The following is a 10,670-nucleotide window of genomic DNA, read 5'->3' on the forward strand; positions in this document are numbered from 1 at the left end:
TAAAATTCAGCAATATATTGTTTACAAGCAATACACTTAAAACATAAAGACTCAGGCTGGGCTCGGTGGCTCACCACCTGTAATCCCAGCACTTTGGGAAGCCGAGGCGGGTGGATTGCTAGAGGTCAGGAGTTTGAGACCAGCCTGGCCAACATGATGAATCCTCTACTAAAAATACAAAAATTAGCTGGGCTTGGTGTCACGTCCCTGTAATACCAGCTACTTGGGAGGCTGAGGCAGGAGAATCACTTAAACCCGGGAGGTGAATGTTGCAGTGAGCCAAGATTGTGCCACTGTACTCCCAGCTTGGGCGACAGAGTAAGAATCCATCTCAAAAAAAAAGAAAGAAAAAAGAAAGAAAAAATAAACAATAGACAAATCCACTATTATAGTAAAACATTTTAAATATATCTCAGTAGTTGGTGGATAAAACAGATAAATGAATAAGGAAACAGAAGACTAGAATATCATAATTAAACATCTACATAAAATAATTTATGTAGAACTCTGCATTCATTAATTGGATAATATGCAGTCTTTTCAAATGTTTGGGGAATGTTTGTGAACATTATACATAAAGCAAATTTCAACAGATTTCAAGGAATTGGTATCATATATGGGCCTTTTCCACCTAAAGTATGGTGCATACAGCAGTAGCAGCAGCATCACATGAAAGCCTGTTAGAAATGCAGATGCTCACGTCTCACCCCAGACCTACTACATTTTGGCAAGATCCCCAGGGGATTCACATGTACATTAAAGTATGACATGCTTTGACACAAAGCATATTTTCTGACCACAATATAATTAAGTTAAAAATCAGTAACACAAAGACAATTAAGAAAACTCCATATTTAAAAATTAGGCCAGGTGTGGTGACTCACACCTGTAATCCTAGCACTTTGGGAGGCTGAGGCAGGTGAATTGCCTGAGCTCAGGAGTTCGAGACCAGCCTAGGTAACATGGTGAAATCCTGTCTCTACTGAAATACAAAAAATTAGCCGGGCATGGCAGCAGATGCCTGTAATCCCAGCTACTCAGGAGGCTGAGCCATGAGAATCCCTTGAACTCGGGAGGCAGAGGTTGCAGTGAGCCAAGATCGCACCACTGCACTCGAACCTCGACGACAGAGGGAGACTCTGTCTCCAAAAAAACTAAAAAATAAAATGAATAAATAAAATAAAAATTACAATGACACCTCTAAAAGTAGCTAACTGGCCAGTTACGGTGGCTCATGTCTGTAATCTTTTTTTTTTTTTTTTTCGTGTCTGTAATCTTGGCACTTTGGAAGACTGAGGCAGGAGGATCACTTTAGACCAGAAGTTCAGGACCTGCCTGGGCAACATAGTGAGACCCTGTCTTTGCCAAAAAAAAATTATTTAAAAAAATAGCTACGTTTGTATATGTTTATGATACTGTTTGTTTCATCTACAGATCACGTGATATATTTGTGTATTTGCCAGCCCCATAGGATTGGTCCCCTAGGTCCATAACCCAGAAATTGGGAACTACCACCTTAAACTTTGTGTCAACAATACCATTTTACTGCAGGTGGTGTCTTGAGAATCAGTAATGTACCTTTTTTTACCTTTTCGAATACATGATGTTATCTCTAGTTGACCTGAGGCATGAATGTGCCAAAGAAGAGATTAGGATTTGTAACAGAAAGGAGGCAAAGAGAAAGAAACAAACAATTAAAAAAACCTTCTATTAATGTAAAGAAAAAGTCTAAACATGTACAAAAGTACACATGGATACACATGTATCCATGACCATGTGGAACAATGATCAATTCAATCTTGCTTCATCAGTACCTGCCCCTACACTTTCCTCTCTCCCTTTGGATTATTTTGAGGCAAATCCTAGACATCTTATCATTTCATCTGTAAATATTCTAGCATTTATCTCTAGAAGAAAATGATCACAAAAATAATCGTGTCATTATTCTACTGAAAATTAACATAGTTTTAAATATCATTAACTACTCTGCTCAAATTTCCCCAATTTTCCCATCAGTATCTTTTTCTTATAAATGTTTATTGTTTCATTCAGGCTCAAAATAATGTTTATATATTGTAATTGATTGAAATATCTCTTAAATTTCTCACTTTAAAAATTTTCATAGGAGGGGCATGGTGGCTCATGCCTGTCATTCCAGCACTTTGGGAGGTCTAAGCTGGTGGGTTACTTGAATTCAGGAGCTTGAGACCAGCCTGGGTAATGTGGCAAAACCCTGTCTCTACAAAAAATACAAAAATTAGCCCGGCATGGTGGTGGGTACCTGTAGTCCCAGCTACTCTGGCGGCTGAGGTGGAAGGATCGCTTGAGTCTGGAAGGCAGAGGTTTCAGTGAGCTGAGACTGGACCATTACACTCCAGCCTGGGTGACACAGTGAGACCCTGTCTCAAAAAAAAAAAATTTTTTTTTTACTTTGAAATAATTTTAGATTTACAGAAGAGTTGCAAAATAGTGTAGAGAGTTTCCTAATATTTTCTGCCTAAAGTTAACAACTTATGTAACCATAGTATAATTATGAAAGTCAGGAAGCTAATGTTAGTACAAAATTATTAGTAGTATTATTATTATTTTTATTATTATTTGAGATGGAGTTTCGCTCTTGTTGCCCAGTCTGGAGTAAAATGGCACGATCTTGGCTCACCGCAACCTCCACCTCCTGGGTTCAAGTGACTCTCCTACCTCAGCCTCCCGAATAGCTGGGATTATAGGCATGCAGCACCACACCTGGCTAATTTTGTATTTTTAGTAGACACGGGGTTTCTCCATGTTGGCCAGGCTGGTCTCGAACTTCTGACCTCAGGTGATCTGCCCGCCTCGGCCTCCCAAAGTGCTGGGATTACAGGCGTGAGCCACCACACCTGGCCCAGGCACTATCTTGACTCACTTCAACCTCCGCCTCCTGGGTTCACGCCATTCTTCTGCCTCAGCCCTCAGAGTAGCTGGGATTACAGGCGCAGGCCACCATGCCCAGCTAATTTTTTGTAGTTTTAGTAGAGATGGGGTTTCACCATGAGAGGCTGGTCTCAAACTCCTACCTCAAGAGATCCGCCCGCCTCAACCTCCCAAATTGTTGGGATTACAGGCATAAGCCACTGCATTTGGTCATACAATTTTTTGTGTATGTTTGCCTTTCATTTAGAATAATGGTTTTAAGGTTTGGCCATTCGTGATGTTATCAGTACTTCATTCCTTTGCATGTCCAAATAACACTCCATTGTATGGAGATACCATATTTTGTTTATCCATTCATCAATTGATGAACATTCGGGTTGTTTCTATTTTTTGAGTGTTATAAATAATTCTGCTATGAGCATTTGTGCAAAAGTCTTTTTTTTTTTTTTTGAGACGGAGTCTGGTTCTGTAGCCCAGGCTGGAGTCCAGTGGTGTGATCTTGGCTCACTGCAACCTCCTCCTCCTAGGTCCTGGTTCAAGCAATTCTCCTGCTTCAGCCTCCCGAGTAGCTGGAATTTCAGGTGTGCACCACCGTGCCCAGCTAATTTTTGTATTTTTATCAGGTAAAACAGGTAAGACAGGGTTTCACCTTGGCCAGGCTCGTCTTGAGCTCCTGACCTTGTGGTCCGCCTGCCTCAGCCGCCTAAAGTTCTGCGATTACAGGCGTGAGACACTGTGCCTGGCCAAAAAATTATTTGTATAAACATTTGTTTTCATATATTCTGGGCATACACTTTGGGGTGGATTTTTTGGTCATATGGTAATGGTATGTCTAACATTTTGAAAAACTACCAAACTATTTTCTAAAGTGTCTACACCATTTTGATTTCCAACTTGTTATTATCCACACTTGTTTTAAACATATCCATCCTCAACTGAATGCACTGCCTCACGTCTGTAATCCCAGCACTTCGGGAGGCTGAGGCAGGCAGATCACCTGAGGTTGGGAGTTCGAGACCAGCCTGACCAACATGGAGAAACCCCCTCTCTACTAAAAAATACAAAATTAGCTGGCATGATGGTGCATCCCTGTAATACCAGCTACTCGGGAGGTTGAGGCAGGAGAATCGCTTGAACCCGGGGGCAGGGGTTGCAGTGAGCCAAGATCACACCATTGCACTCCAGCCTGGGCAACAAGAGCGAAACTCTGAAAACAAAAGCAAAAACCAAAACCAAACCAAAACAAAAAAATCCATCCTCAGGAGGGTAAAGTGTATTGCATTTCCCTAATGACTAATGATGTCAGCCACCTTTTTATGTCCTTTTTTTATTTGTTCATTTGGACAGAGTCTCACTCTGTTGCCCAGGCTGGAATGCATTGGTGAAATCTCGGCTCACTGCAACCTCCGCCTCCTGGATTCAAGCAATTCTCCTGTCTCAGCCTCCCGAGTAACTGGGACTACAGGCTCACGCTGCCACACCCGGCTGATTTTTGTATTTTTAGTAGAGACCAGGTTTCACCATATTGGTCAGGGTGGTCTTGAACTCTTGACCTCAGGTGATCCACCCACCTTGGCCTCCCATAGTGCTGGGATTACAGACATGGACCACCCAACCCAGCCTGCTTTTTTTTTTCTTAAATAGAGATGGGTTTTTTTGGCCAGGCAGGTCTCGAATTCCCTACCTCAAGTTATTAGCCCATCTCAGCCTCTCAAAGAACTGGATTACAGGCATGAGCCACTGTGCCCGGCCTTCATGTGCTTACTGGCCATTTGTATATCTTCTTTGGACAAATGGCTATTCAAATTATTTGCTCTTTTTAGTTGATTATTTGTTTATTGTTCAGTTGTAAGAGCTCTTTATGTATTCAGGATATAAATCTTGTATCAGATATATGATCCTCAAATATTTTCTCCCAGTCTGTGGGTTCTTTTTTCACTCTTTTGATGGTTTATTTAAAGCATGATAGTTCTAAATTTTGATAAAGTCCAATTTCTCTCTTTCTTTCTTTCTTTTCTTTTTTTCTTTCTTTTTTTTTTTTGAGATGTAGTGTTTGGCTCTTGTTGCCCAGGCTGGAGTGCAATGGTGCAATCTCGGCTCACCACAACCTCTACCTCCCAGGTTCAAGTGATTCTCCTGCCTCAGCCTCCCGAGTAGCTGGGATTATAGTTATGCACCACCATGCCTGGCTAATTTTGTATTTTTAGTAGACACAGGGTTTCTGCGTGTTGGTCAGGCTGGCCTCAAACTCCCGACCTCAGGTGATCTGCCCACCTAGGCCTTTCAAAGTGCTTGGATTACAGGCATAAGCCACTACGCCCGGCCTTATCTATCTTTCTTTTTTTAATCATTTGTCCTTATAACAGTCATATATAAGAAATCATAGCCCACCCCAAGATTGTGAGGATTAACTGCTATGTTTTCTTCTGAGAGTTTTAGTTCCTGTGTTTAGGACCATGATCCACTTTGAGTTAATTTTGTGTATGGTGTGAGGGATAGGGGTCCAAAGATATTCTTTTGCATGTGAATATCCAGTTGTCTAAGCATCATTTGCTGAAAAAAACTATTCTTTTTATCATTGAATTATTTTGTCCCCTTTAAAGAAAATAAATTGACCATAAATGTTAGAGTTTATTTATGAACTCTCCATTTGAATTTCATTGACTTGTATGTGTATCCTTATGCCAGTATCACACTATCTTGATTACAATATCTTTGTAGTAAGTTTTTGTTGTTGTTGTTTGTTTGTGTGTGTGTTTTTGTTTTTGAGATGGAGTCTTGCTGTCTCTCAGGCTGGAGTGCAGTGGCGCGATCTCGGCTCACTGCAACCTCCACCTCCCGGGTTCAAGCGATTCTCCTTCCTCAGCCTCCCGAGTAGTTGGGATTACAGGCACATGTCACCATGCTCAACTAATTTTTGTATTTTTAGTAGAGATGGGGTTTTGCTACTTTGGCTGGGCTGGTCTTGGACTCCTGACCTCAGGTGATCCTCTTGCCTCGGCCTCCCAAAGTGCTGGGATTACAGGCATGAGCCACTGTGCCTGACATGCAGTAAGTTTTGAAATGAGGAAGTGTGAGTCTGCCAACTATGTTCTGCTCCAGGATTGTTTTGATTATTCTGGGCCTTTTGCATTTCTGTCTTTTTTTTTCTTTTAAACTCATCTGTATTAGTTACAACCTTTTAAAGCAGAATGTGACTTGGGTACTACAGTTCCATTCACAAGCCTTGCTCTGGGTTATTTCTGAACAGCTTTACTATATGCCTAGGTAGGCTTATAATTTTGCTCCTGCAAACAATATTTTGCTTTGGAAAAACAAGCTCTGTAGAGAGTTCCTTCCATCAAGTTGTTTCAGTTTAACATGTTTCCAGAGGACAAGTATATGCAGAATTGGCAACTAGAGAATGAAAAGTTTAAAAAGTAGATCTTAGAAGATGTAACAAATACTTTTCCTCTAAACACCAAGGTATTTCTCAGAACACTTCAATGACAGAAGATTTGGTCTACTAAGGAATCTGGCTTGATAGCTAAACACTTTAGATCACGAAGTTAATGTTAGCTTACATACATCTTTTTATTTTTTTATTTTATTTTATTTTTTTGAGATGGAGTCTCACTCTGTCCCTCAGGCTAGAGTATAGTGGCGCGACCTTGGCTCACTGCAACCTCCACCTCCCAGGTTCAAATGATTCTCCTGCTTCAGCCTCCCAAGTAACTGGGATTACAGGCACCTGCCATCACACCCAGCTAATTTTTGTATTTTTAGTAGAGATGAAGTTTTGCCATGTTGGCCAGGCTGGTCTCAAACTCCTGACCTCAGGTGATTCACCCTCCTTGGCCTCCCAAAGTACTGGGATTACAGGCATGAGCCACCGCACCCAGCCTACATACGTCTTACAACACACATTACCCCAATCTGTTAAAATAAGCCAATGTGAAACTAGAAAAGCATTGCTAGCTCTGTTTTAGTGCCCAAAGTATCACAAAATCACTTAGAAGTAGAAAGAAATCTTACCTTTCCCCTGAAGTAGTTATTGTCATGCCATACAGATTTTTTTGTTTTTTTAAGACAGAGTCTCGCACTTTCTCCCGGACTGGAATGCAATGGAGTGATCTCAGCTCACAGCAACCTCCACCTCCTGGGTTCACATGATTCTCCTGCCTCAGCCTCCTGAGTAGTTGGGATTACAGGTGCACACCACCACACCCGGCTAATATTTTGTATTTTTAGTAAAGATTGGGTTTTGCCATGTTGGCCAGGCTGATCTCGAACTCCTGACCTCAGGTGATTTGCCCACCTCAGCCTCCCGAAGTGCTGGTATTACAGGTGTGAGCCACCGTACCCGGCCGCCATACAGACTTTTTAAATGTTAACAAAAATAACTAAAATAATCCTTGAAAATATATTATCAGAGAGAATGAAGATAGAGTATGGAACGTGTACAAGTCATTCCTCAGCCAGAGCTGCCTACTTCTTCCGTGCATGATGTGTCATCACCTCTTCTGAGGGGCGGCATTTCTTCAGTTATAGCAACATCGATATCATCAGCAGTAGGATCATCTTCATTAATACCCGGACCAAGTTTGATCATCCTATAGATCTTGTATGTGTCTGAGGATCTTCCAGACTGAAGCCAGGAGATGGGAGTGCAGTTTCGTAAAGCAAGATGACCAGATCCTTCACCGACTTGTCATTCTTATCAGCCTTTGCCTTTTGCCTTAAGGTCTCAATCGTGAATGGTCAGGGTTTATCTCCAGATGTTTCTTTGCTGCCATGTAGCCCACTGTTGAGTTGTCTCCTAGGGCTTGAGCTTTCATAATTCTTTCCATGTTCGCTGTCCAGCCAAATGTGCTTGTGACAATACAGCATGGGGATGTCACCAGTTTGACACAACCACCTTTTTGACTTTTTCTCCAACATGTCTTTCATGATTTTGCAGAGGTTCTCAAACTGTTTGTGTCTCTTCCTGTTTCTTTTTTTCTTCTTCATCTTCTGGAAGTTCCAAACCCTCTTTGGCAACTGATACCACAGTCTTACTCTCAAATTCCTTCAGCTGCTGGACACAGTACTCATCAATGGACTCGATCATATAGATCACTTCTAAGCCACTTCTGAAGACATTCCACAAAGGCTGAGTTAGCTACCTGGTCCTTGGTCTCACCTGTGATGTAGTAGATATGTTTCTGGTTTGCCTTCATTCTGGAAAACACAATGAGATAAACCATCTCATCATCAGAGGCACATGTGCGGTATCTCCACAGCGCTGAAAGCTTCTTCTGATTTTAAGAGTCTATGTAGTCCAAGCTTTATGTTTTTAGAGAACTTCTCGTAGAACTTTTTGTAGTTATTTTTATCCTCTGCCAGTTCAGCAAAGAGTTCTAAGTATGTTTTGATCAAATTCTTCCTAATAACTTTCAAAATGTTGCCTTGTTGCCACATCTCAGAAAAAATATTTAGAGCGAGATCCTCTGAGTTCATCACCCCTCTAATGAAGTTCAGATATTCAGGGATTAGGTCCTCACAATTACCCTTGATGAAAACTCTGTATACATACAAAAAAAAGAATGTTGTTCTTTTTCTTTCTGTTTTCAAATAGGTCAAAAGGACACGTCTTGAAACAAAAAGAAGAGCTCTTCCAAATTCCAGCTGTCCTTCAACTGAAAAGTGCTTCATCGCCAGATGATCCTCCCAGTCATTGGTCAAGCTCTGATGGAACTCTCCATACTCCTCATTAGTCATAGCATCAGGATTTCTGGTCCAGGTAGACTTTGTTTTGTTGAGTTCTTGATCAATGTACTTTTCTTGATTAATGTACTTTTCCTTACTTTTCTTCTTCTTCTTGCCAGCATCCTTCTTTTCTTCTTCTTCATCAGAACCAACATCTTCAATTTCAGGTTTGTCATTGGACTCTTTTTCTTTTTCTTCCTCTTATCTTCCTTTTCTTCAGCCTCATTATCGCTGAGTTCTTTATCACGTTTCTTCTCCACAAAAAGAGTAATAGGATAGCCAATAAACTGAGAATGTTTCTTCACAATCTCTTTCATTCTTCTTTCCTCCAAATACTCAGTTAGGTCTTCTTTCAGGTGCAGGGTGCCCTTTGCTCCATGCCCCGTAGGTTCACTGTGTCAGTCCTGACTGTGAGTGATCCCCCTGAGGAGGACTCCCAAGCATACTGCTCATGTTTATGTTTGGTGATCACAGTTACTTTCTCAGCAACCAAATAAGCAAAATAAAAACCAGCACCGAACTGGCCAATCATAGAGATTCTATACCAGTCTGGAAAACTTCCATGAATGCTTTGGTCCCAGATTGGCGACAGTACCAAGGTTATTGATCAAGTCAGCCTTGGCCATTCCAATTTCAGTATCCATAATAGTAAGGGTTTGATCTTGTTTGTTTGGTATAAGATTAATGTGGAGCTCTTTCCCAGAGTCTAATTTACTGGGATCCATCAAGCTTTCATATCAGATTTTGTCCAAAACGTCTGATGAATTTGAAATGAGCTCTCTTGAGCCAGGCACTGTGGCTCACTCCTGTAATCCCAGCACTTTGGGAGACCAAGGTGGGTGGATCGCTTGAGATCAGGAGTTCAGTAGCAGCCTGGGTAATATGGTGAACCCCCCTGGGCAATATGGTGAGACCCCGTCTCTACCAAAATACAGAAAGTTATACAGGCATGATGGACATGCCTATGGTCCCAGCTAGTCAGGGGCTGAGGCATGAGAATCACTTGAGCCTGGGAGGTGAAGGCTGCAGTGAGCCAAGATCACCCCACTGCATTTCAGACTGGGTGACGGAGTGAGATGCTGTGTCCAAAATAAAAATAAAAAGCTAAAAAAAAAAAAAAAAAAAAAAAAAAAAGCTGAAATGAGCTCTCTCAGAAAGATTTCTTTGTTCAAGTAGAAAGTATTGATGATCAGTGACATCAACTGGACAGCTTCTGCTTGAAAGGCAAATATCTCAACCTCTTCTTCCTCCATCAGTTGGTTTTGGGTCTGGGTTTCCTCAGGCAGCTTGGCTAAGGGACCACACGGGCTCTGCAGTATAGCAGCACCAGGATGCTAAAGCATGCAGGCCTCTTGAATTTCTATATGAATTTTAGAATCAGCTTGTCAATTTCTGTAAAAAAAAAAAAAAAAAAAAAAGGCAGCCAAGATTTTGATACAGATTGTATTGAATCTGTAGATCAATTTGGGGAGTACTGTCATCTTCACAGGATTTAAGCTTTCCAAATCTTAAACATGGTATATCTTATTTTTCCTTTTATTTAGATCTTCTTTAATTTTTTTCAACAATTTTTTAAGTTTTCAGTATACAAGTGTTGCACATCTTTTGTGAAGTTTATCCCTAAATGCCTTATTTTTTAAAAAGTGATTCTTAATTTTATTTTCAGATTGTTTATTGCTAGTATATATAAATACAATACTTTTGGTATGTTGATCTTGTGTCCTGTAACCTTGTTGAACTCATTTATTAGTTCTAGTAGGTTTTTAGTGAATTCCTTGGGATTTTCTATTTCTAAGATCATATCATCTGCAAACAGAGATTGCTTTACTTCTTCTTTTCAATCTGGATGCCTTTTTATTTATTTTTCCTTTTTTTTTTTTTTTTTAGACTGAGTCTCGCTCTGTCGCCCAGGCTGGAGTGCAGTGGTGAGATCTCGGCTCACCACAATCTCCACCTCCTGTGTTAAAGCGATTCTCCTGCTTCAGCCTCCCAAATAGCTGGGATTATAGGGGCCCACCACCATGCTTGGCTAG

At 41.0% G+C, this 10,670-nt stretch overlaps 1 pseudogene; it reads right to left on the reverse strand.

Annotated features, from left to right (window-relative positions):
* Window positions 1–7,363: 7,363 nt before the first annotated feature.
* On the reverse strand, window positions 7,364–9,878 carry LOC104664658 (annotated as a pseudogene).
* Window positions 9,879–10,670: the final 792 nt, after the last annotated feature.

The sequence above is a fragment of the Rhinopithecus roxellana genome, chromosome 1 (genome assembly GCF_007565055.1).
Source record: "Rhinopithecus roxellana isolate Shanxi Qingling chromosome 1, ASM756505v1, whole genome shotgun sequence".
Taxonomy (NCBI): domain Eukaryota; kingdom Metazoa; phylum Chordata; class Mammalia; order Primates; family Cercopithecidae; genus Rhinopithecus; species Rhinopithecus roxellana.